At 42.0% G+C, this 26,044-nt stretch overlaps 1 protein-coding gene across 1 annotated transcript in view; it reads left to right on the forward strand.

Moving 5' to 3' along the window:
• Positions 1-263: 263 nt before the first annotated feature.
• Positions 264-26,044, forward strand: part of LOC112575336 (LIM/homeobox protein LMX-1.2-like) — a 63,007-nt gene continuing 37,226 nt past the window's right edge. Inside the window, exons 1-2 of the mRNA XM_025257112.1 lie at positions 264-691; positions 16,073-16,316. The gene's annotated coding sequence lies outside the window, so the exon portion shown is untranslated. The remainder of the gene's footprint in view (positions 692-16,072; positions 16,317-26,044) is intronic.

Genomic DNA, 26,044 nt, shown 5'->3' on the forward strand with positions numbered 1-26,044 from the left:
TGCGCGGACAGCCGATGGGCGGTTCCAATGAAGGCGTGGGACGGGCGTGGAAAGTGGAAGATTGACAGTTGAATCGCCCTGGTGTTGACAAGCAGATGACAGTTTGACCGAAGCACGCGGAGCGACACAACGAGGGCTTTGGAGTGGTGGCAAGGGGCAGGGCGACAGCGGCATCCAGGCTTGACAGACAGCTGTCACCGACGACGACACTCCACCCACACAAGAACCCAGGAACTCATTGTGTTTGTGTATATGTGTAAGTGCGTGGCCCCCAGTGCATTCACCATTATCTCCATGCTCCCAGGGAAGTTGTGGTCACCAGCTCTCACTCACCGGACTTCACCTACTTCACAGGACAGCTCCGCTTGTCTGGGTGTTGTCACCTTCCGCCTGGAAGGTGTCCTGGAGGTGTGGCTGCCATAGTCCACCCGTTACCACAAGCAGACTGCAGTGTCACCAGTGCTGTTCCGGGTTTGCGAGGGTCTTGGTGTCGAGAGCTTTTGAAGTCTGTCATCAGCACAGAAGTGAGTCGTGGGTGGATTATCAGTAATTACCGGCAACCTTAGAAGCGAGGCAGACGACAGGTGACAAGGGACTAAACACTCAAACACCAGTCTACCTGTTGTGTTCTCAAAGGCTACTCTGGTTCCTCTTTGAATACAACTCACTGTGGGTGTGATCCTATCACGAGGTAAGCAGTTTTGCTTTCTGCTTATTTTTTAAAGCTTTATTTCCTCTTATGCTTCCAAGCTACTAATCCAATCCACTTTTCACTTTTCTCACTCAAACTCATAAGTAGAATGGATCAAGTACTTAAAAACTTTAATAAAATGTATTATCTGGTGAAACCTTAGACAAGTCTTATACATGTATTAAGAAAATTATATTTTAAAAGACAAGATTCAGTGCATTTGATCATTACATTATGATAATAATTATTATTATGTCACATTGTTATGAAAATTATTGCTGACACTTGATCAGCTTTCTATCATCTCAAGATGTCCTCCCCTCACCTTCCCTGCCGGATATATCTCAGTTTCAGTGGTTCAAAAAGTAGTTGTCTCATCAGTCAACAGTTATAATTTGGTTGGTAGGCCCTCACTGATGATTGGCCCAAAAATTCTCTCCTCCTGTCGCCGTCCCTTAATGACATATAAATTAGCAACTAATTAAGTGACACGGAGAAATAATAGTTTGTATGGCATTTTATATCACAGCTTCTACATACAATATTGATTGTGGGGTTGAGATGGGTGGTCTTGATATTACGGACGATATATTAGAGACACTAGGAGAAATGAAGATTCTTAAAACAGAAAAAGAAAATCTTGATATCATGATACGTAGACATATTTGCTAACCAGCTTTCTATTAATTACATACTCATACCAGTTGATTAATTCATTCATTTATAAATTTAGAAAGGCATATGGAAGAAAGTTATGCTTGAATGATTGAGTTGCCCATCATTTTCTTTGGTAATAGGACAAATATAACATCTAAGAATAGTAAATAGAAAAATGTTTGTTAGGAAAAGTTTCTAAATCCCACAAAAATAAACTCCAATACACATGTGGAAGAGGTCAGGAAACTAGGCCACAAGTGATTTCATTAAATGTGCAATATATCGATGATCATAACAGATTGCTAAGTTAATAAAGCAGCATGTGTGATAGTCAGTCTTGCATGAATACTGCGAATATAGAAGTCCAGCTTGAACAGACTTACAGTCAAAAGTAAAGTTTGTTTCACAACAATTATGAAATTTAAGGAATCCAAAGAGTTTATGAGAAGATGACGATAGTGATGATAGAAAACGATGGTAATGCAGAGGAAAAAAAGGCAAAAAGATAGTTGAGGACGAGCGATGCTACGTCTTTGATGATCCTGAAGATGAGGAAGGCGAGACTGCTGTTAATGCACAGGAAAAATAATCTCACTAGACTGGTGGCTAGATACCCGTATATATATATCAGGTGTGATAAAAGGTCAATAAAAGCCTGTACATGAAATAAACAAGTAAACAGTTGGTAAACTTCTGACTGTTGTTGCCACCATCGGCATAATATCAAGCTGTTTCGTTACTATCACCGACTGATCGTGTCAGTTATTATGTAAACAAAGAGTAAGACAACACGGCGGTAATAAACTGTTGCCGGTACCGGTGTGTGGTATAATTATTACACCAGTGTTATTACAAAAGACTGACCCGCTATCTACAGTATTTCATTAGCATCTCGTCTGTACACTGTCTCCACTCTCATCACATGTTGCTCGCAGGCTGTCGGCTGCTGGATGACAAATGACACCCGGGCAAACACTGCCACCCGCGCTCGTGCCTACACTCCCCCCGAGCTCCGCCTCACCCTCCCTCTTAATCACTGTACATGTCCTCATGCACACATAATTAACAAGTAGAGCTATCTACATATTGCAGATGTTATCTGGGCCACATACAAATTTTGTAACCGTTTTTATTTTATTTTTATTTTCAAAACATACAAAATATCACATTGCTATCAAGGGCTAATATTTAAAATGAGAAAGTGTTATGCAAATTCAAAGATGAAAAATAAAACATGTATACAGACAAAAATGAGCGTAGGCAGTAGACTTATATCTATGTACAAATATATGGCAAAGATATATTTATATACCTGCTGTACATAAACACCTGTCACACATATAATAAAGCCAGCACTGCAGTAGTAGCAGACATGACAGAAGAAAAGGAAAGTGAAAAAAAGAATATTGTAGTCTTACATCAATGATGGATAATCCGAATGAAATTACAACAAAATGGAGTCGACAAAACAAAAAATAAAAACAGTTCATGATTCAGGAGTTCAACAGACAGACAGAAGAACAAACATGCAAACTGATATGTTGAGATGGCGCTCATGTCAGTGTGACCCTCCGAAAGACAGTAGACAGGTAAAACTGTTACCTGTTGATCTCTGGAAGTTCTAGTTTTAGACAGTAGGATAAATAGGATAAGCAGTAGTAGACTACCCCTTCTCTCTCTCTCACACACACACAGAAGGAGATAGAAGATGTGGCTTGTGAATGAATACCTTGTAGTTCTACAAGAATAAGATTTCTTCATTCCTTTCTTCCGTGCAGTTCACGCAGGTGAAGATAGTTCTATAAATATTATTAGCTTTAATTTACTGCGGTCAACAGTCAACATACAGGTGGATGGTGACAGACGGAAGAGGGAGCAAACAAGACAGTGATTGACTGTAGTGTTTAAAAAATTAAAACCTGGCAAATTAAAAAAAAGATTTTGAGGAAAGGACCAGTCTGACCACAATGCACTGCGCGCTGATGCAGGCTGTGGTCAATGTGCTCTTGTCCTGTTGTTTGGTAACATTTCATTGTACAGTTGACTTCTTTTTGGTCTGGTAATGAACCTTGTGAAGATGAAACATATTTTATTAATATTTTCAAGTTTTCATTTTTTTTTCATTTATTCTTCTAGCAATAGTCTTCATTTTGAGAGATTATCGGGAGGGCAACCACATTGCTCTAAAAGGACTGTGTCCTGATTATAACTATTTTTATATAATTTTTCTGACAGTTTATAGTTGTTGTTTTTTTCTCTAGTAAGTTCACTTGTTCATCACTCCCTGAAACCAAACAAAGATTATCTTTCCTAATTGTTTACATCAAATTTCGATGACAGGAATTGGAATTAAAAGCAAACTTCGTGTAGCATTGACCTAGGTTTATCTCCTTAATAAAGCTCATGGTACTTCATTGAGGAAAAGCAGTTTCTTTTCCCCAAAACTGACACTGTGGTCATGCTTGGACATTGGACAGCTGATACCTGGAGGAGGTACACAGCTCAGGAACAGAGATGCCATATTGCCTCAATAATGAGGGGTCCACTTACTGTTGATGTGACTTTTGTTTGACAATTGTCTTTGTCGTGCAACACATTGAGTAATTATTGTTTTCAACATCCCACTAAGCAGGTCTTTGAAGAAGAAATATTGAAACCGCGGCAAGAATAGTGGCCTTGCCATTGGTTTCAAACTGTTAACCACTATAACAGAGTTCTTCGTTCCCTCTTATCAGCACCACTGTAGGTCGCGGTGACTTTGCCCCACACATGGACATACCCTGAAGTCTCTCCGCTTTTTTGGGTGGGTAGCACCTCTTCTAGAAACTATTACAACTCTACAGCTTTGAGACTGCAGTGCTTCACAGATAATGGTGGTGTTCGGGGGGAGCTAACCCACATGTGATTGTTAACATGTTTGCCTTTCTTACCTTTTCTCCATTGTCCCTGACTAGGACTAGAAACAAAGTGACCTAGGTCAACAGGTTAGCAAGTGATTATCAAGCATCAGTGTCACAGGTGTGAACATGGTTAAGGGTTATATGTATATATCGAGAGGTTCAATTGTTGCTGTTGGTTATACTATTGAACTCCACATTATCACCTGCGATATGGACTGCCACAACCAATCAAACAACAAATCAACCACCCACCCGCCCAACAAACCAACCAATCACCCGCCTAACTAACCAACCAACCAACCAACCAACCAATCAACCATGTTCCATGCATTTATCCCATAAAGGTAAATACTTTGAAACTTGTTATACATTACAAAAGGTATCTCGTGTTTCAGATATTTATTTTTATTTTATTTATTTTTATTTTTTAACATTTATTTTACAATCTGCAAACTTTGGCGGTGAAGTTCCCAGCTGCAATGTTCCTTGTTGGTGAGAGTCTGACTTCAGGACTCCGACCTGTGCGCAGCCTGTTGTAGCTGTTTAGGCGGTCGAAGTGTAATGCTCTGCTTAATTATTTCTCATGTTGCTTGGAGATGCCGCCGTGTGTCTGTGGCTTGACAGACCGCCATTGTGTTCAGCCTCAGCTGGGAGGGCGCTGTTGGCCAAGGTCTGCACCGCTCACAGCTGCTGCGGCAAGAAATGGAAATGTCAATAGTCGTTAAAGTATCAATAAACTCTCGGCGGTGAGTAGCGCTCAAAACGCGTTATTCACCTCCCGACAGTCCCCCCGGGCAGCCTCGCTTTGGTGACTGACCTTACTTTCAGGCAACTGGCGCCCCACAGATTTATGGTTCGTGCCCCAGTTGGCATGGAGAAAAAGAATGTAACTTTTTCGGAAGCGAGGCGTTTGCAGATTGCTGAGAGAGGTTATGTGTTTCACTCACAGGTAGAAAAAAAAAGTTGTTGTCGAGGGGAAAAACAACCAACAAACGTTGTTCACGGAGGTCTTGGGTTACGAACGCGTTGGCGTTTATACAATCGTCTTTTAAATCAGTTTTGTATGTTAGTCGGAGCACAGACATCTTTAACATCAGATAATCCTTTATTTTACATCATCTCTCTCTCTCACACACACAAATAACTGAGGACTACTTCAATAGTCACAGACAAAGCTTTCTTGCAACTTGTCTTCGGCGATTTAAAACATTTTAAAAGATTTTTTTTAAAGAAACTACTTTTTTAAAAAAAAACTCCCGATGCGAAATTGATGACTAAAGCAGCATCAGACAGAAGTGTGCGACTGACTGTTGGTTGATTGTTACAAGTGATGTCGTTTACTGACTGACGCTGCTGTAAACAGTGTCAACATAGTAAACACGGTAGTAAACCTGTGGGAGGCTTTTTCCTTATGACGAAGCCGGTGAGTAAGCAGGTATGCAAACAGACGAGATTTACGAACGGTCACTGGACGAACACAGACAGTTGGGGCATGAGTCGGTGGGGAAGGAAGAAGAAGGGGGACACACCTGCCAGTCCCTTCATTAGCACAATAAAAATAGTGCAATTCCGTTCAAGTCTCGTCTGGACAGACTGGTTTTTTTTTCTGCGCTTCTTCTTACTCTGTAGCTCTGCATGAAACATTGATCCCCCACCCCTGTGTTCCCTGTCCCCACCCCTCCCGTTAGAGTTTCTGAAATTCAAAATGGTCCACGGCCTATTCCTTGTCTCATGCCTCACCTGAGCTGGACCCTTGCTTGACATGACCATCACAGTCCATGATGCATTGCGCAGGCTGAATGGTGAAGCAATAGTAGCTGATCCCCCTGGATGCGAATCAACCACTTCCAAACATGTCGTCTTGGTTACGAATTATTTTTACGTGAGCAGTTTTCATCGAGGTTTCTCCGTGTTTCAACCCATGTGAGACCTCGTACGAAGGACCTCAGCTCTGTCCTCAGGTGTAAGTGTCTCTGAGTGCAAAGTGTGTCCAAGGGTCATCGGCAGTTTCCTGGCAATGGCTTGAAATTGGAGGCGCGCGCTGAAAGCGAAAGGTCCTCGTTACAGCACCTCGTGGGTTTTTAGGGGATTAAAGATAAACAGAAAATACTGTCGATTTGACAGTTTCTTTTGATCTCCGCCGCTAGCCAAGACCCTGTCGAGATCCAATGAAAATTTACTGGTCTTGCCACAGACTCGTGAGGACCTGTGCTTGTGGCGACAATTTCCCTGAAGGATAGGGTGCAAATATACGCGGAATTGATAGCATTTGAACGGTATATATCGCGTTCTGGTCAGAAAGCCTGAGTGTAAACAAGACCAGTTAGTCCTGCTGCTACGGCCATAGTAGTTGAAGAGGGAGCTAGGGAAGAGGGTAATTTGTGTGTGGATACAAATGTCTGAGGATTTTGTTGTTGTTGTATTTGATGGAGAGAAGGAAAGACGCCTGCATGAGAAAGGTAGCACAAAATAAAACTATCGTTTGTTCGTACAGCAAACCAGGTGAGACTCCATTACCACAGAGACAGGTAGAAATGGACTGAAGTGACGAGAGTTTACCGTGATATCGCAAGCACGTGACAATAAACTGGAGTTTCACGAATCATGTGGAGTTCGACGAATAAAGAAGCAACACAAAGCCTAAATGATTACCGTTCTACTAATTACTTCCTCTTGCTTTCGATCATGCCAGCAACATGTGGGATGTAAATCAACAAATAAAATAAAAGATGGTGCTTTAATGATGTCAAAAAGTAAAGAGGGTAAAGGTATCCTCAAAAAGAAAACCAAGCTGTTAATCCTAGAATGTTGAGGTTTCACGAACATTCTGGCAGTGGTTCAACCGCAAATTACTTGAGTTCATTGTCAAAGGAAAGAATGAGTAAATCTGGATCATTCCTGCATGCTGTCACGGGAATTTCACTGTTGGGCTCCCCTCACTGCGGTATCACAGGTAACGACAGGGGCGGACGACCAATCAAAGGCTGCAGGCATCAGCACAATACCACAAACAACACAACGACAGATCACTGGGCTCGAGGATAACATAGAGACTACTGCAGCAATGAAGCGATTAGGAAATCTTCAGTAGACTCACCGCAGTGTGAACATCTCGTAAGTTCGGGTGAAAACACAAGACTGAAGTCTAAAGATCTTGATATAGTTATAACCTGTCCGAGCATTGAAACGTATAAGAACTTTTTGTAACCTTTTTTTTTTCAAATATACTTTATAGTTTAGAAAGATCCTGGCTGAAAGAAAGGATTTTTTTTTTTTACTATATGAAGAGTCGAAAGGCTTCTGAATCGGTGAGATTGGAACACAGCTCAATGAGTTGCTGACTTTTAAAAAGTGGTACATGCTTCTGTTCTCTTACATTATTTACAGAGAACGTGGTAGGGTTATGGGTAGAGGTGAGTGTTAAATACCACCCAGGTGACATGGAAACGATTGGGAAGGGGTGCTTATTTCAGCTGGGGTGGGATGGAAAAATGTTTCCAAATTATTGTGGGTGGAGCAGCAACTAGACTGACAGGCGCAGTTCTTGTATTGTCAGCAGTCGTGGCAATGTGGAAGGATATTTCACAGACTTGGAAATTACTGCAAACAATAAGTACAACTTTAAGTTTAGGGTTGCTGTCATAAATAAAAGTTTATCCGAGAGCTTTTCTGCCTTTGTAATGGCATTACCTTGTTGGAAACGAAGCGTTTCCTATTGTCGTAAACTTGCGGAAACCGAAGCTTTTTATTTTTGGCATCATAGTTTTCGTGTTTGTTATTTATATATATATTGATGCTTTTATTTCGATTAGTTTTTGACTGGAACAGCGGAAAATTTACATTGACAAATTCCTTGTCTATACTGTCTACCACTAGGTTACATTTCTTTCAAGTCTCCGTTGTTCTACTGCTTTTTTGCTTTTATGTTGTTGTTGTTGTTGTTGTTGTTGTTGTTGTTGTTGTTGTTGTTGTTGTTGTGTTTGCTTTTTTACTTTCTGGACGACAGGTTTTCTGTTTAGAAATGTAGCATTTAGTGTCTCTTTTTGGGTCAGTAACAGTGAACTCTTCGTTTTTTTGTTCCTGTAAATTTGACCTTTTAAACTGTAGAAGATGCTTAACAATAAAATACTGCGCCGCTCAACCTCGGAAATTAAAATTCATATCTTTACCCTTGGCATGTCGATTTCAACATAATTATAATCGCTCCCATCTCTATTAACCCTTAACACTTCTTTCTAATTCGAAAATTCGGCCAGAAGATGTTGAGTTTGCCAGCATCTATAATAATTGTCCTTGTTTACTGATTAATCTGTTTGTTCGTCCAGCCTGGCAATCAGTCCGCACAATACATCAGACACCATATTTACACAAAATTTTTCACACAAAATTTATTTACAGTCTCTCTGAAGAGGCAAACAAATTTGACTAATTCCATAAATAAAAATGAAATGTTTGACATCGAATATGTGTGTTTAAGCACATTTAATTTAACTCAGAATATAATTCTGATTTCGTGGAACTCCCATGCTGCTTAGCTTCTTTTGTATGGAAAATAGTGAACTGAGTTGTACTCATCCGATGAGATTAGGGAAAGTGAGCGATCAAATGGGGGAAATTCCTGCATTTACCAAGCTGGTGACAGGCATTGGCGATGCAAGAAACCTGTTACCCTGATCGAAGGCAGCTGACGTTCCGGATGACTAGCGGCCCCTCGGGTATTCAACGGCTTTAGCCGCTTTTCAAATGCATATATCACTTCTTTTGAAGTAGATTTGGATATCCATCTTTTTTCGGTACATAATCAATTCAGACCAGCTTATTCCCTCAAAAGAACCGCTTCTGTGTTTTCAATTGTTGTCAATCTGAGGTTCATCTCGTTATCGTTGTTTCTTTTCTGTGGTTCAAGTCTCTAGGGACATCGTTATTTTATTTTATTTTATTTTATTTTATTTTTCCAGACACTGGTGGTAGGACTTGCCGAGATAGTGACTGGTTAATAAATGTGGCAGTGACATGACATATCTACAGGACATCTCTGACCATAAAATAAATGTACAAATCGTTGCAATCTGAGTGATCAGACAAAGCGAAGAACAGTTGCCAAGTGATTTGCATGGCAACTCAGAAGTACAAGTGCAACAAGAGAAAACAAAATCCCAAGTTCCCCTTTCGTAGAAATATAGAAAATCGACACGAGTTGTTCGTCAATAATCAGCAAAAACAACAACAATTATAGTTTTTCTTATTATCATTATTGGGTTTCAAAATGATGTTATGAAAAGAATTTCAACAAATTTGTAACTCGCCTAAACAGATTAGCGACAAATTAATTTAATAAACACATTTCAGCTGGTCTGGGACATTGGCTCTTGATTGAAACAAGAAGGAACTCGGTTTATGAAATCTTAACAGTTTTGATTGTGATTTTTGGACTGAACTCACGTTATGCAAACGTAAAATAGAAGTTTTAAAAACAGAATTTCACTTACATTATTTCGTTGACAGCAGAAATATTAAATAAAAAAGCTGTGTTTATTTTTTTGAAAATACCTAACCATTCGTGTAGCCATCGTAGACTTTGACAGGAATATTATACATGTTAATTAATTGTTTTCCCGAAAGTTGATAATAAGAACGAGTATAATGCTTTTAAAACAACAATCAACAAAACTATCTTTAGCAGCAAAACTACATAAAACTCAGTAAGGTATTTGTTTATACCTCCTATTGTACTTGTCTGCACTTCGCTAAATTGTTGGACCCGTTCTAAAAAGCCAAAATATTCTGTAATTATTTTTAATTTCTCCTACAGTTTGTTTGTTTGTTTGTTTGTTTGTTTGTTTGTTTGTTTGTTTGTTTGTTTGTTTGTTTTTGCTATAAATGTTCAGCGTCTATCGGCGTCTGCCCACAGACTGGACTGAATTCAAATTCCGACAAAGACACAGGCAAAAACAGTTCCAGAACACCTGGTTCGGCTTCCTTGCTTTAATTAATGTTTTGTCGATAATGTCCGTCGTCTGGTTATCTCCTTATTTCTCCCCCGACCTAGGACAGCAGCAGAATTTAGAATATTTTCTTGCATGCACATACCCGTACCTGTGTGTGATGTACTGTCATGTACTAACAGCAGAAATGATGTTAACAAGGTTGGTCACGTGTGTCGGGGGAGGAGCAGTGGTGGAGAGGGGGTGGGGATGGTAAGAGTGACGACTTGCGAAAGTGCAAGAGGCAACCGGCAGCAAACGAGGAGAAAATGACGACCCAATCGATGCTGTTATCACTTAATCACGTGGCGTGGTGGTGTTATCTCCTGTGATTGTGTACAGTGTGATAAGGTCTGCCGACTGCTGACAGCACAACACCGACTACAGTCGGCGTAGCCAGCTCGTGGTGGTGGGTGGTGGTGGTGTCGTGACGCCTGGTCGGTCACCGGGAGATGTTTACAGAGGTGGAACAGGCTTGAATGATGATGATGATGATGATGATGATGATGATGATGATGATGATGATGATGATGAGGAGGAGGAGGAGGAGGAGGAGGAGGATTTCATCTTAAAAATAGAAAGAACTAAAGAATTATGTGTCTCTCTCTTCGCAAAGGGTTTTGCTTTCTCAGCAAAATAACCATCCTCCTGGTAAAATGAAATAAAATAATAAATTTCTGTCCTCTTGTCGAGGGCATTTCCCTGCTGCCAGACGCCGCTATCTTCATGCTGTCCCTTCCTGACTTTTCTCCTTCAATCAGGACCGTGTGGCAATTAGCAAAATTAATAAGGTGCGCTGGAGCAGTGGAAATTCTCATGCAGGTAGAAATAGAGATTCATGTAAACAGACTCGGAATATAACAACAACAACAACAACAACAACAACAACAACAACAACAACAAATGTTTCGTAGGCGAAACAAAATCATTTCTGCAGCTCACAGAATCTACTGCCTTGTCCCAGCCCCGTAGCTGCAGTGTTTATCTGTTTATATGTTTATCTGTTGTTTCATTTCTGTTTATCATTACTAGTTTCTCCGTTTTACATGTTTGTCTTTCATTCTGTATTGTGCTCCAGTATTCGTTGGTAACTTATGTTGTGTTTTTGTTTGTTTTATTTTCTTTAAATCTCTCTTACAAGTCACGCTTTATCTCTGCCTGTATTTAATTTGTTTTTAATTTAAAGCTAGACTCCGCTATATTTTGTCTCCAGTTTATTTACTGTTTCTCAATATTTATTTGTTTTAAATTTTTGTTTTTACTTCTTTTATGTGCTTTCTCTCTTTTTAGATGTAAAACTCTACTTCATTATTGTTCCTTTGTAAAGATAAACAGCATCTATTTCTCTTCGTGTTATTATTTGTTTATTTTATATATTGTATTACCTTCAAGTCCTTTATATGCTACAGATATTTTATTAGTTGGAATAAGTTCTCAGTAAAGTTTCTCTGTCATTGATTTTTTTTTTCTGATGCTCTATTCCCATAATTATCAGGGGAGGGATTTACACGACTGGTTTATAGGGCTACGTGTGAACTTGACGAGACAACGCCCTTTGTAACGGTTCGGGGTGCGGAGGGGGGTGTGGAGTATTTAGGTTTATGAGTGAAAGGGAGAGGGAGGGAGAGGAGAGAGAGAGTGAGGAGAGAGAGAGAGAAGTGAAAAGAGAGAAAGAATATTGAAGGCTATTATGAGGACGTTCACGGGGCAGCTCGCACGCGCATTCAACTACCTGCTCTGCAGCTGTATACTGTTTGCATTATTCTTTGACACATGTAGCAGATGCACCACGGCTGTTACTGCCCCTTGCACTGCAGATGTCGCTTTTCTCGCTGTTCTAAAATCTGGGAAATTGGTTTAGTGCCCTCATCCGCAATCCATTGTCAGGCAACGGTGTCTTTACATCTTTAGAACAACCTACACCCTCCATACGTAATCCGTTATAAATTATTTTTTCTGTCCTGCATGAAAAGGAAATGTTGGAGAAACCTAAGAAGAATCGAGGGATACCGGGGTGCTTGAGTTCATATTTGTGCGTCTGTGTTTGTTTACCCGAAATAGGAGTGAAAGAAAAAGGCAGGGAGGATGAAAGAAGAAGCATTTTTCGCAGGTGCATAGGTGTGTTTGAAGATAAACGACTTGAGCATCCTCACAAGATTTATTTACTATACTTTTTTTCGATAAACATGACAAATAAATAATTATGCTTATTATTATCCCCTCTTGATTTATATTTGAAGAGTAAGTAATATTGCCCTTTCATTTTTAACTAATTTCGGTGTAATTTTTGAAAAATACTAACTTCCTAAATCTTCGTTTGGACTTATTTCCAATCCCTCAACCCTTCAAATATCTACAATAATTACAAAAAAGGGGATGACTTTTTAGGACATAAATAGAGGAAATTAGTGCTTGCTAGTACAAGGCTTTCCTATTGGCTGTCACCAAGAGTCGTTTCCATGTACTACAGTGACGTCACGGAGTGAGCTTCTATTCACCTCATCACGGAGAGTATTGTCCACAGGAACATTTATTTGGTTGGTTGGACATTCCAAACACCTTTCTAAAAGTTTAGTTTTGTCCTTTGTCTTCAGGTTTGTTGTTTTGTGAGCGTGACATTGGTTGTACCATTGATTACAAATTACACGCCGACAATAAATTAACTGTCGCTGCAGGGAGCGGGGTGCATCGATGGTCTGTTGGATAGTGAAATAGTTGACAGGGTACAGAGGACCTGTAGCGCCACACTTGTCTGCTGGCCTTGTACCCGGCTGTCATTCACGTGCGGCCTTGTTGCACCCGACAACAGCAAACACCAGCACGTGCAGTCGCCTGCTTCACACGTAGGTGTGCGTTCTTAGTTGTGCGTGCGACTGTCCTGCATGCACGCACACGCACTTGGCGCACGCGTCGGCGATAAACTGCAAAGTCAGAATAACACCGAGTAAGAATAACACCGAATGGCACCGAGAGCCAAGCATTGAAGGATCTCCTGAGGGAGAATATTTCATCTCCATCCCCTCCAAATGGTAATGAGGGAGCCCAAGGAAGAGATAATGGTAATGAAATGTGTTACAGAGCAAACACAACTCGGCGCAGCTGACATGGACATGTCATTAGCCTTTTGGTAATTACATTGGAAACCTGCCTCTCCAGTTGTAAAGCCGAATAAATCTTTTGTAATGACATTGTGTTTTCTTTTTCTTATCGGCATCGTTCTCAACGCTGTCGTTGTTTATACACGACTGTCAACAGACTTACAGCGGGTGTGCGTCTTTATTGTTCTTCTTTTTGTTGTTATTATTATTCTTGTTCTGCTGTTGTTTCAATTGCTTGTGGAATTATGTGTGATTTTCCCGCAAAAAAAGCAACAATCAGCATCACAGAAAGAATGTAACTGCCTGTCTAGCCTTAAAATCTGCCCCAATCCGCTGAAGCATCCTCCCGACACCTCCCTCGGCGCCATTGCTGGAGAACGAACAACCGCAGCAGCCGAGGTACCCCGGGTGTACGATGAGGTGTGGTGCTACACTCCCAAGAGTTGAAGACACCTCTGTTGCCGCCAAGCCAGTGTTCATCTATTGAAGGCTGCAGCAGTTAATTGCCCCTGATTGTCGCACATCGGCAGAGGGCGCTGTATCGAGTCTTCTAATTACGCTCTTACCTGTATGATTAATCGGGGTGGAGGGGCTTAAAGCCTTCTTGCTTTGCTGTTTTGTTCTCAAGTCTCCTTCCTGTTGCTTTGTCCGTCAATTTTTATTTTTTGGGGAAAAAACTTTGCAGAAGAGATATTGGGATGTGACAGTTAATATTAAAAAAATAAAATATATAAAAAGTTCGTTCGTTCGTTCGTTCGTTCTTCGTTCGTTCGTTCGTTCGTTCGTCGTTCGTTCGTTCGTTCGTTCGTTCGTTCGTGGTGTCAGTATGCCAGTTTCTCATGAACAGCATTTTTTTTAAAAATTCGGAATATATTTGTTTTTACTCCGGAGAGGTATTTCGATTTAAGAAAAAGGGTGTGTGTAGTTATTCGCCGAGGTGGCTTTGCATACAATATTGATTGATTACACAAAACCCGTTTGATTATTGATCACCTGCTGCGCACCTGGGATCACCTGAGGTCGCCGCACTTTGGACGATTTATCAGCAGGTCAGCAGGTGAGCTCGGGACTCGGGACAAGAACTGGTCACCGTGGCAAGCGATGGAACTTGAGGAGAGCACACAGACTGATTGGCGATTGCTTGATAATGGCGGAATGGTTTAATTACCACCCAGACCCCTTCGTGGTTGTCACCTCTGACCCTGCAAAGTCTATGTGGCTATCGTCAGGAGTGTGTGATAAGAACAAATCATTGAGTTGCTTGGCTGGAGCTCCTTACATTATATTTTTATCAGTATGTATTACATTCATAGGTTTGTTCACAGGGGTAGACGTGGTGGTGTGATAATTTACTGAGCTGAGTTGATACTAGTTTGTCGACCATCAGGACAGGATTTGGTAAATAACTGCTCTTTATAATTATCTTACAGAGAACAATAATATTGCTGGTGTCACTTTGTAATACAAGTGTTACTGGTGTAATTTTGTAATGTAACCCAATATTACCGAGGAAAGTTTTGTTGAGGAATTTCTTTTGAAAGAGAACCCCCTCCCAACAAAACAAAGCAAACAAACAAATCGATGCCCATTTCCAACTCTTAAAATATTTTTTCTTTCATTTACTTTAGCGGCTTTGAAACAATGGAAAACATTCTCATACACCTGTAAAAGAAGGAGGGGCAGGAGATAAAGACCATCGCTAGTGACAAATTCGTTTTATTATTTTTTAGGGAGGAGGAGGGATTTATGTGTTGGCCAGCAGTCAGCACCAAGTACTTTGACAATAAAAAGAAGCGAGATGTAGTTGATGATGACTGCAGGCGAGCAAACAAAGGTCGGGCAGGTTTCAAGGGTTTCGTTGACACTCGGGTGGTTCAGTTCCCGGGTCCGCAACTGGAGTGTGAGGTGGGCAAGACGGACAAAGCAGATTTTACAGATCGAACCCACTTCCGCCGATCAATCACAGTCTTTGTACCCGTTATGATTGTACTTGTGGCCTCGACAAACGCTCGGAAAAGGCCAGTAGTCCTTGACAACAGACTGTTGCTTGTTTGGTAGTCAAGAAGCTGCAAGGTGGCTCAACAGATGGGTAGATTGTAAATTGTTAGTCGGGTGGTGTGTAGCTTATAGTATCGAAATCTTTCCAGATTCGACAATTTTTCGAAAAATTATGACAGTTTTGAAGACAAAGTTTTCTTGTGTTTACAATTTTTGTTGAAAAATTATTGCTGGGTTTTGAAAATAATTTAACAATTAATTTTTTTTTCAAGTGACATTAGTTTGAACATTTAAATGTTACTTTCTTTATTCGGTACATATTTTAAGCAAATTAAGAGTGCCAACAAGATGTTTATTGTTAATGTTTTTTCAGATTATTGGTTTAGACAGTTTTTAAGGGGTTGGTGCGTTTTCTATGACACAGCAACATTAAAAAAAAAAACAAAAAAAAAAGAATAAACAACAAAAACAACCCACAATTAACTCAAACTGGACATCAACGAATTGTAAATATTTTACAAAGCAATTTTAAAATATTATTTACATAATCTGTGCTGTTGTGGTGTCATACTCGCATCTGAACTATTTCTTTACTGTGATTTTTGTGAAATGTTGGGCATGCCCTCAAGTTAGGTTGTAGGTTCTGAAAAGTCCTGTCCCTCGTGGAGGAAAACTAAAAGTTAGTTTTTACAAAATATATTTTAGTAAACAAGTAACACTTGCACTCCACCTCTATGTTGACAGATACCAGCCGGGTGTGATCGTCCTGTGGTGTTTGTGCAAATCACAACAACTTCTTGGTGCAGCTGCACTAGTCGCCAGATTCCCATGCGGAGGTGTGCACGTGCCACTTGCAGGTCAGAGGTCGGGTCAGAGGGCGGACTGCGAGGTGGCCTCGAGGTGGTGCATGGATACTGACCGCCTGCTTCCCGACACAGCCTCTCGTCTGATCCTCCCTTTCATCCTCCCCCTCTTGGTGCACTTACAGGTGAGAGTAGTTTGATGCTGCACTCTGTTTGTTTGTTTGTTTGTTTACTTGCTTGCTTGCTTGTTTGCTTGTTTGTTTGTTTGCTTGTTTGTTTGTTTGTTTGTTTGTTTGTTTGTTTGTTTGTTTGTTTGTTTGTTTGTTTGTTATAGACAGAGGATGTAGTTTAGGTTGAGAAATAATTATTTCTAAAAACAAATTCACGCAGATGGTGTTGCTAGACGACAAGTCTTGTTTGTGCTCTAGGAGGCAGGTGATACTGTCGGACTTGTGTAGGTTCTACTCTTTGGTCTTGTGAGGTAATAACACGATGCCATTCCTCAGACACTTAGAGACGACGACGAGGAGCATTTCGATGAGGATGACGATTCAGTGACGAGGAAACTTGGTTGACCTAAGATGAGAGTCACCCAGGGACATGTTTGCCTTCGTGATATTGCTTTCCACCATCGAGCCTACCCCATCTCCCCGTCCCTGTCCTGTCTATGAACTCTGTCACCCTGTCTGTCCCCCAAGATGTCCTGCAGCTTATCGCGGTGATACATCGCTACATACTGGTGCTCTCGCCACCACCTGCAAAACTAAACACAAATAAAAATATCTTCCTCCCTTTCTTCGCAACATTTTTATTTTCCTCTTTGTGTCGCTCGTTCGCAGAATTTTTATCTCTGGGCCGAGCATCTCGCGCTGTTGTTGCCATCCCTGCTCGAGAGTGCACGTGCAATGTCGATATGACTGAGCGTGGCTTGATGCTATCGGCGGCACGGTCATTAAAACACTTACCATCCCCTCCACCTCACCCATCCCATCCCAGTGCGCGTGCGTGAGAGTCTGTGCGTCTGTGTGGCATCAAGCTGCATCTTCCAGCATCAGGTGCTACAGGGTATTGTGTGAGCGAATGCGTGTGAGGGAAGTTGATGTACAGCGAAAAGGATGTAGACAATGATGGAGGAAGAAAATACTGGATAGAAAGATGTAGACAGAAATATGTTTCTAGAGAGCATAAATGATGGAGAGAAGGTAGCAGAACGAGACGAGAAAGATGCAGAGATAGAATTGTGAAGAGAAAGATGTAGAGAGAATGATGCAAAGATAGAACGGTGTAGAGAAAGAATGATGAAAAAAATGATGTAAAGAGAAAAAAACCGTTACAGTAGATTAGTAGATATTATTATAATTGTAATGATAGTTCCCCTTGTAGGCGTCCCTTTTGCGATTACTACAGAATTTCTTTTAACACTCTTTAAGAAAATAATACATAAATTAATTGTTAATTTGAAGACTCGTTTTTTCTTAAGTAAATAAAAGATATTTGTAGTGAAGATGTTTTCATTTTTCGGTACAGGCTAATAATTTTTATTTTATTTTTAGCAAAATGGCATATACAGGGGACGAGATCTCCACGGAAACACTTCGAAATATTTTCCAGTATGTGACTATGATTGGCTAATTTTTTACCTGTTGGTCATGTAAACACTTGTCAAAAATTGTCACAGTTAAATCCAGGCTAACATTGTCATTTATCGCAATTCATATAAATAATGTCATGTATTCGGTTGTATGTTTAGAAAGCTTTTTAGTTGATTAGGATTACAAGCCTTAAAAAAAAAAAAAGACTCGTTTTCGAACGACTCGGTTATTTCTTTAAGGCTTTGCTGGAAATAATTGTAAACCATAGCAACTGTTGCGACAGTTGCTAGTACCAGACTATCGTGCGCTTTCGCGTGATGTTGAAGCAGAACATCGAGACTTCGCCGAGATTCTGTGCTGTGTGACGTCATTGGGATCCCATTGAATACAGTCTGTTATCATGGGTGTGTGCAAATGTGATGTCAGTTGGACCTCTTTTATGCAGGGTGATGTTTGTGTGCGTGTATCTTTAGAATGGAATGAAGTTACTCGCACAGACTTGAGGAAATCGTGTCTTTCATTGAGTTTTATATAGTCATTAGAAAAAAAATTGAAGTCTACAAGACTTTTAAAAGCATTTTTCTTTATCGTTTACATCAAGAGTTTAAAAGAAAAACTTTCATCCAATCAAAAAATACGTTACAAAATTTGTCGACATCCAACATCAGACGTGCACTCATGACGACATCACAACTTTACTGCCGTGGCCATTGTCTGAGTTCAGAGGCCAGTGAGGTGGACGGGTACCCGACGGTTGCCAAGACTGGGATGGCGGGTGGGCGACACGATGGCTGAGGGTGGCGGTGGGGTAGTGGTGCGCGAAGGCAGTCTGCCTCCTGGTGGGGGAGCGAACACTGGTGTCACGCTTGGCTGATCGGCAGAGGTCCATACACGCGCCTCCCACTACAGCTGATCTGAAGCCATGCTGAAACAATACTTGGGGATGAGGAGGGCAACGTGCAACGTGTCTTTCATTTGAAAGTGGGGAAAGTGTTCAACTCACTGCTTTTCCTGTATCTCGCCTGCTTGAAAATTATTATTTATCGTTGTTAGCGCGTTTGAGTGTTAGTACGTGATTCGAAATAAAAACATTGTGAGAGGATATGGGTTCTCCATTATGTTTCTGGACGTCGGGAGGTGGTGAGCTATATAAACATCATGTTTATCTTCATGTTTCTCTTTTTGATATTTTTCTTGAGTAGTTTTGTCTACTTTTTGTCCTGAATAGTGTTGCGTGAGGCTGACCATGGAAAGAAACATTAAAAAGAATGGATCCATATGTGGAAGAAAAATATTTCTGACGAGTTGGACACAGCTTCCATTTGAAATATTTTGCTGTTCGTCTGTTTGTCTCGAGAAGTAGGTTTCGAAGTTGCGAGTCAAGAGAAATAAATAGGAGTGATAAGACACAGCTAGAGAGATAGGTCCTGTCGAAATGTTTGCACAAACCTCGTCAAAAACCTCGCAAACATCAGCTTTGTTCTTCCAGAGGTCAGCTTGTCGGTGTCTGACCTTTAATCAAAAAAGATGGTCGTCATGCAGCCTGCCCCTGAAGTAGGAATTCTTCGCTTTGGCTCTGATCAGCAAGTAAATAAAATAATCCCACTCCCGATAAATAAACAGATATCCAAGAATAAATACGACAAAGATATGGAGAGTCTGCGTGCAAGATGAAGACTGGACGTATGGTCGACTGGTCACGTGGAGACTTACTGTCCTCATCCGTGTAAAGGTCATGGTTGTGGTGGCAAACACTTGCCCACCTCCCAGATTTCTCCTGATGAAATCACAGTCTACCAGAAAAAAATTTTTTTGAGTTTTTTCTACGTGTGAGATACAAACGTTCCACGCTGTTGGATTCAATATGGTTGCCGCTACGTGGTGACATGGAACAGTAGCACGTGACTTTTACGTGACATGTTGCTGTAACTAGGGACTTTTTCGCTCGGTGTCAGATCGCACCTACATCGGAGACCAGTCTGCTGCTAACTACAGACGACGCCGTCACCAGTGACAGGTGAGATAACCATCGAGAGGGAAGACAAGTGCCGGAGTGGGTTGCTCCGCTTGCCGGTGACGCAAGCTGTCGCAGGATGCTGCAGGCGCGATGCACACGCCGAGGGCGGTGGTGTGACTGAGATGCAGCCGGGATGGCTGAGATGAGAAAGATGGCGATAGATAGTGGGCAACAGCTGGCAGTCAACAATGGTGGTGGCGCCCTCTATTATACAATAACAGGAGTTTTAATGACCATTTTTTTCTACTTCAGTCGTGCTGTAGAGGTGGTAGTGTTTCAGCGTAAGTGCTAGTGCGTCCGTGTGTGTGTGAGTTTGGGAGAGAGAGATAGAAATAGGGAAGGAGCAAGCCGTAAGACAAACATAAGACAAAAGACATTTGTTTGATTCATTTCAATTTTATTGGTTGTTCAGCATCACTGTACCTCACCCAACTTCATCGGATAAAAAAAAAAAGGTGACACCGGCTGTCAGCAGAAACTCTTTGAGGAATAATCATTAGGAATGGTAAAAGTGACATTCTATGGATGAAGAAGTCACGTGACTATTTCAGAACACCTCATATGTGATGCGAGTGATTCTGACTGCACAGCGCCACGTCAGCAGTTCGCCACCCTACCTACCCACTCCACCCTTCTGGCTGAGAACCCACCCGAGGTTACAATTTCGCCAGCCCAAGAATAGACAGGAGACAAACTGTGCAGATGACTGCGCACAGGCCGCTGCAGGTGACACGATGAAGATTGCCGGGAAGCGAGGAACGTCAGCGTTTCCAGGATCCCATGCGGGCCGTGTGCAAAGCGCGTGACACAAAGTCGATTTGACTCCCAAACCTTCGCAATGACAACACCCGATCGGGTGGGTGGGTCAAGACAGGCTGAAGGAATCGGACGATTGCTCAAAAAGCGGGTGGACACGAAAACGAAGCAACTTGAAGAGAAATTTTAGGAAGAAACCAACCGCCGGAAAAAAAGTAGGTCCTAGAAAGAGAAAAAAAGATGAAAGACATCGTTTGACAGCAAAAAATCCGTCGAGGTTTATGAGTGGAGAAGAGTTATCGATGGTGAAGGGTATTTTTAAAACCATATCAGTAAACATTAGCCCCTTAGCAAACTGTTTTGACAGCAGACAATCTGTTTTTCCCACTTATCTCTGTCGTTCCTTGACTACCCTCTTACACCTGTACAGTTTCTCTACCTGGCCAACCCCCGCTTTCTCCACCACCCACCCCACTGACATCACAGGACATGATGATGCTTCTGACATTGTTTCTTTACATCTAGAATAATCCACTGTTTATGTTTTTCTTTCTCTACATCTTCTACCACGCGGCAAGTTAAATAATTTTTTTATGAATGTTAAAAGAATGAACAGTAATATTTGCACATTTATGCAAATGCGGCGGAGATTTGTGATTGTTTGCATCTTGGTCACCTGACACTAGCACCTGTCGACCACACTGGGAGAGAGATTAATATTGCATGTCTCCCCTGTCAAAGGGATTTAATGATATGAGTAATTAGAAAATATTTAACCTAAATATTTAAATTGCAATGATGCTGATTGTATCTACCCAAATATTCAGCAGCTACTGAGCTGTGACTATCTTCTTTAATATGAAACTGTTTATAATATTGATTGTATCGTCCTAAATATTTTAGCGGTTAATGATACTGATTGCATCCATCTAAATATTTGGAGGTTAATGTAGGCTGATGAAGCAGCAAATTATTTCACAGAATGTTTGAGGAATCTTGAAAAGGAAGCCTTCAACCAGAGAATGGGTTGAAGCCTACAAGATGTATGAGGAAGAGAGGCAGCTACAAAAAAACAAACAAACAAAAAACCAACAACAAAAACAAACAAACAAACAAACAAAAACCCCACAGAAGTACAGTCTCATCTCGTTATCTCGCCAACCCCGCCTCTCGCCACAGTTTGTGGCAAAACGGATTTCCTCCATTACAAATCCTCTTTGTCGCTACCTCGCCATTCTCTCATGTGTGTCGGCTGAATGGCGGTGGATAATGAGTTGTAACTGTATCTCAAAGCGGGTTTTAAAAAACAAACAAGAACAAAGAATAAGCTGTTGTCACAATCGTTGAGAAACAAACCTCAAAAAAAAAAAAAAAAAATGATGAAGGTAACAGTCACTGTATCGCGGGACCTTGTGTTGAGGGACTTTGCAGAATCTCAGAGGATGAACACACTCATTAAATTTCCTTCTATGCAGTGTGCATTGTGTAAGTGCAGGTACATGCACGTGTTTGCATGCACTTTGTTGAAATAGAAGATATTGCTTGGGTCACGTGACTCACTCCCACTCTGCAAAAGTTCATTCGTGCAACAAGTCCTTCCACCCTGGCTCACAGGTTTTGTTTTGTTTTATTTGTTTAACGTGGCGTAAGAACAATGCTCAGCCCTCTCCCTCCTACACTATTACGCCGTGTCTCGACAAGAGTAGTCTTCTCTTACATTTCTGCCACCAGATGTCGCCCTCGGGATGCACGTGCAGTCTGTCCGTTATCAAGCGGCTCGTGCGAGGTGGCATTCTTACTGCGATTATCAGGCCACGACGACCACGCAAACTACGGGGTGGTGGTGCTGGTGGTTGACGGACACTTTGTGGGGTGGGTGCGGGCGGGGTAGGGGCTGACGGGTGTGAAGGTTGACAATAGTCACCAGCTGACACCAAACAACAAGTCACCAAACCTGCCGCGACAAAAAAGTGGGTTATCGGACCTGCCCGGCCACACCCTCCGTGAGGCGCTGCGCTGCACTCAGCAGGTAAATTAAACTGCCAGGGATATTCATTTTTGTAGATTTTCCCTCAGGGATAAAGTGCAAACAACGCTCGCTGTGGTGACTCAGTGGTGTAGTGGTGGTGGACAGTGCTGACTGCTATTCGGATTTATTGCTCGCATGGTTTGCCATAAAGAAGGGTGGACGAGGTGAGAGGTCCTGGCTACACAAACTACAGTTCTGAGGGGCTGAGGGTGCAGGGAGGTACCTTCGTGTCTTTTGGCTGAGGACCTAGAGTCAGGGGCTGGTGACTGGTGAGATTGTTTTTCTTTTCAGAAAAATACGAAAATATTCGGGGTGGGTGTGGCGGTGGGAGAAAGAGGCGAGGCAGAGCGAGATTGTAGAAACTGCTGGAAGTAAATGGTTTTCTTGAAATCCGAACTTGTAGCGGAAATGACACAGAACCCCATCGTCAATCACTTAAATCTTTCACTACCTTCCCCTGTAGCTTCCAACTGTTTGTCTCACCTGAGTGATGCCCTCAGCTGCATACAACTCACCTGAGCGATGCCTCAGCTGCATACAACTCACCTGAGCGATGCCTCAACATAACTAACCCCACCAAGCTCATTTTTCCAAGATGGACAAGCATCTTCCTCCACTCGTGCGCTCACACGCGCGTGTGTCGGCGTGGGTTTGTGATCACCTGTCTGAGGAAATGAAGGCTCTATTTATTCGGCATACAAAGGTTACCAAGACAGTGATGTTTTGACTGTCGTCACCACGCTATGTGGCGATAACATAGCGAGCTCCCCCATTCACGGCGAAATCCCTCCGCTTAGTGCCAGGAGCCACAACTAACCCCAGCAAAATTTATCACGATCTCCGTTTATCAGTTACTTATGCATCTCTTTCTCCTTTTCTTCCTGCACGTGTGTGTGTGTGTGTCGGGGTGAGTGTACCTCCGTCTGTAGATGTACCTCCATTGATGCATACCTGTGCGCGCGCGTGGATAGTGTTTTGTCTGTCTGTGTGTGTGTTCGTGCGGACTTGCATTACAGAACACGTAACCGCTTCAACTCCTGACTCAGCTTCAGCCTCGAAGGGGTGAAAGCTGTTGGAGCTGACAGTTTTGATTAATGCGTTCGCACTGGCGGGCCCCCTAGCGCCCTCTATACAGCCTCCACGCCAGGCATGCCATTGTCCCCATTGAGTGTAAGGGGGGACCACTCTCTCGCCTGCCGCTTGTTGACTCTGTCCTCGCCATGTCGTGGGCCCCTGTCAGTCAAATCCACCCAAGGTGTCCGCAGGTATGTATCCACACGCAGGTTAACACCAGACGAGGAGCAACAACCCAGGAGCCCGCAGTCACCGGGTGCTGTCCCTTGCTCACCCCACCCCGACCATCCTCGGGTGCACCGAGAGCCAACAGGCAATACTTTTTTTTTATTTACTTACGTGTGGGATGCTGACTGTGGTTGGTGGCCCAGCGGTACATATTTCGGAGTCATGGTGTAATTTTTGTTTCTTTTTGATTAATTGCATTAATGATCAATACACACAAACATTTGATAAGTTCTGTCACGTTTTAGTTAAAAGAACTTTACCACATTATTGTTATAGATATTAAAGATGGCTACCTTCACATCATGTGTGAGGGCCCAACCTGGTGGTTAGTCCTGGTGACTTCCGTGCAAACAGATAGGTAACTGTTCGTACTTTAGACACGGTGAACCACTTTCATGCTCCGAGTGACTCAAGACTAGTATTGAGCGTCTATGCACTTCTACACATATACTTGATAAATCTATTTTATTTGTGTTGTCCACAGACACAACCCTTCATCATTTCTCCACCAACCAACCCACGCAGGCGCGTATTCAAACACACACGCATACACACCTCATCCATACAGTTTAATAAGACAAAGCCCGTGCTGAACATGGAATTGCATGCACCCTTTGTGGGCAAACTGCGGCCCCGATGTGTAGACATGACAGAACCACGGTGAGACACTCCAAGCCGGCCTTTGAACACTCTCCGACTTGCTTTGAAGCTACAAGGGAGTAGAGAGACTGCTTGTTGGCGGCACCGTCCTTCTTTACAACTGCTTGAGCGGCAATAAAACACAATCTTTCCGAGCCCCTCGACAACGCTAAATGATCTAATTGCCAGCCCACCGGCTCGCCGTTTTGTTGCCACCCAAAAAAAAAAGAAAAGGAGAAAAAAAAAACCACCAAAGGCAAGAAAGAATAGTTCGATTGGCGGAAGAGCTGAAGGCGAAAGAAGAAAGTTCCAGGACCACAACGAAAAGCGCAGCTTCCGGTCTTGGCTGGCTTTGCGCGCGCATTTATTACGGTCTCGGCTTTCTTCCACTTCCGGTGTAGGGCCTGGGTCCCAATATCATGTGGGTCGTTAGGCCTCCTGGCTTCGCAGTGTTTTCTTTAGCGCAAATTGAATGATAAATCGCCACGCTCGGATACGCCGGTGAGCAAATTTCAGAGACCAACAGATTTTTTTATCCACTTTTAACTAAACTCTTCCCTCGGTGTTGCAACACTCTTTGTTGTTTCGTGTGAGAATTGTGGGTGTGAAATACAGCTAGATAATGTATTATATTTATATATCATAGTCAATACACTAATTAACAACAAATTTTCACTTAGTAGTAATATATGATCAATTTATTCTCGTTAAATTAATTTCGTTAATGAAATATATATTTGTGCCCTTAATATCAATTTAATATGCATTTTGTACTCACCTTTCAAATGTAATATCATTAGTTTTCAGAGTACATTAATGTTTTGTAAATAATATATTAAATTATTGTTATTATTAGTATGTCTTTGTTTGGCTACGGCGGCTGTTTTGAAGAAACAATGTAAAGAGCAAAAGTTCTCTGAGCATCAGCCTCCTGAATCCCTGTCCAGTCGAGAATTTTATGCCACACCTTAATGATAGTTGTTGGTTCGTGAAATCAAGGTCCGGTTTAAGGAGGAAGCGACAAATTCCTCAGGTGAACAGCATTGCATGTGCGTGTGCACGTGTCGGCAATTAGCGCACGTGAGGTGTGCGTGGACTGCTGCGCTAATGACAGGTGAGATTGCACCCTCGCCATCACGCCTCGTTCGAGCGTAAGAACAAAATCTCTTCCCCATGAGTCGTCAGGGACTGAGATAATTCTGACAATATTTCATTCTGTTTTTCCTTTCTTCATCTCCCCTTCTCTCCCTCTCTTTTCCATTCACTCATTCTTTCTCAAAGTAGAAATTCTAATGTCCACTTACAAACTCCTTATTTGAGTGGTCAGTCTTTGTGGATTCGTCTCGGGTGTCTCACCTGTCGGATATTTGCAGTGGTTCTCAAAGGAGATTCTTTGTTAAAGGAATTATAACTGGCCACATACTGTTCAGGACCCCAACTTCCAGTGCAGGGTATTGTATAAATGTACTTACAGCCACCCCACCCACCACACACACACAACACGCACGCACGCGCACTTGCCTACGCACAGGTGGATAAAACATAAGAGAGAGAGAGAAAGAAGTGGCATAAACGGGA

This window comes from Pomacea canaliculata, linkage group LG11, assembly GCF_003073045.1.
Source record: "Pomacea canaliculata isolate SZHN2017 linkage group LG11, ASM307304v1, whole genome shotgun sequence".
NCBI lineage: Eukaryota > Metazoa > Mollusca > Gastropoda > Architaenioglossa > Ampullariidae > Pomacea > Pomacea canaliculata.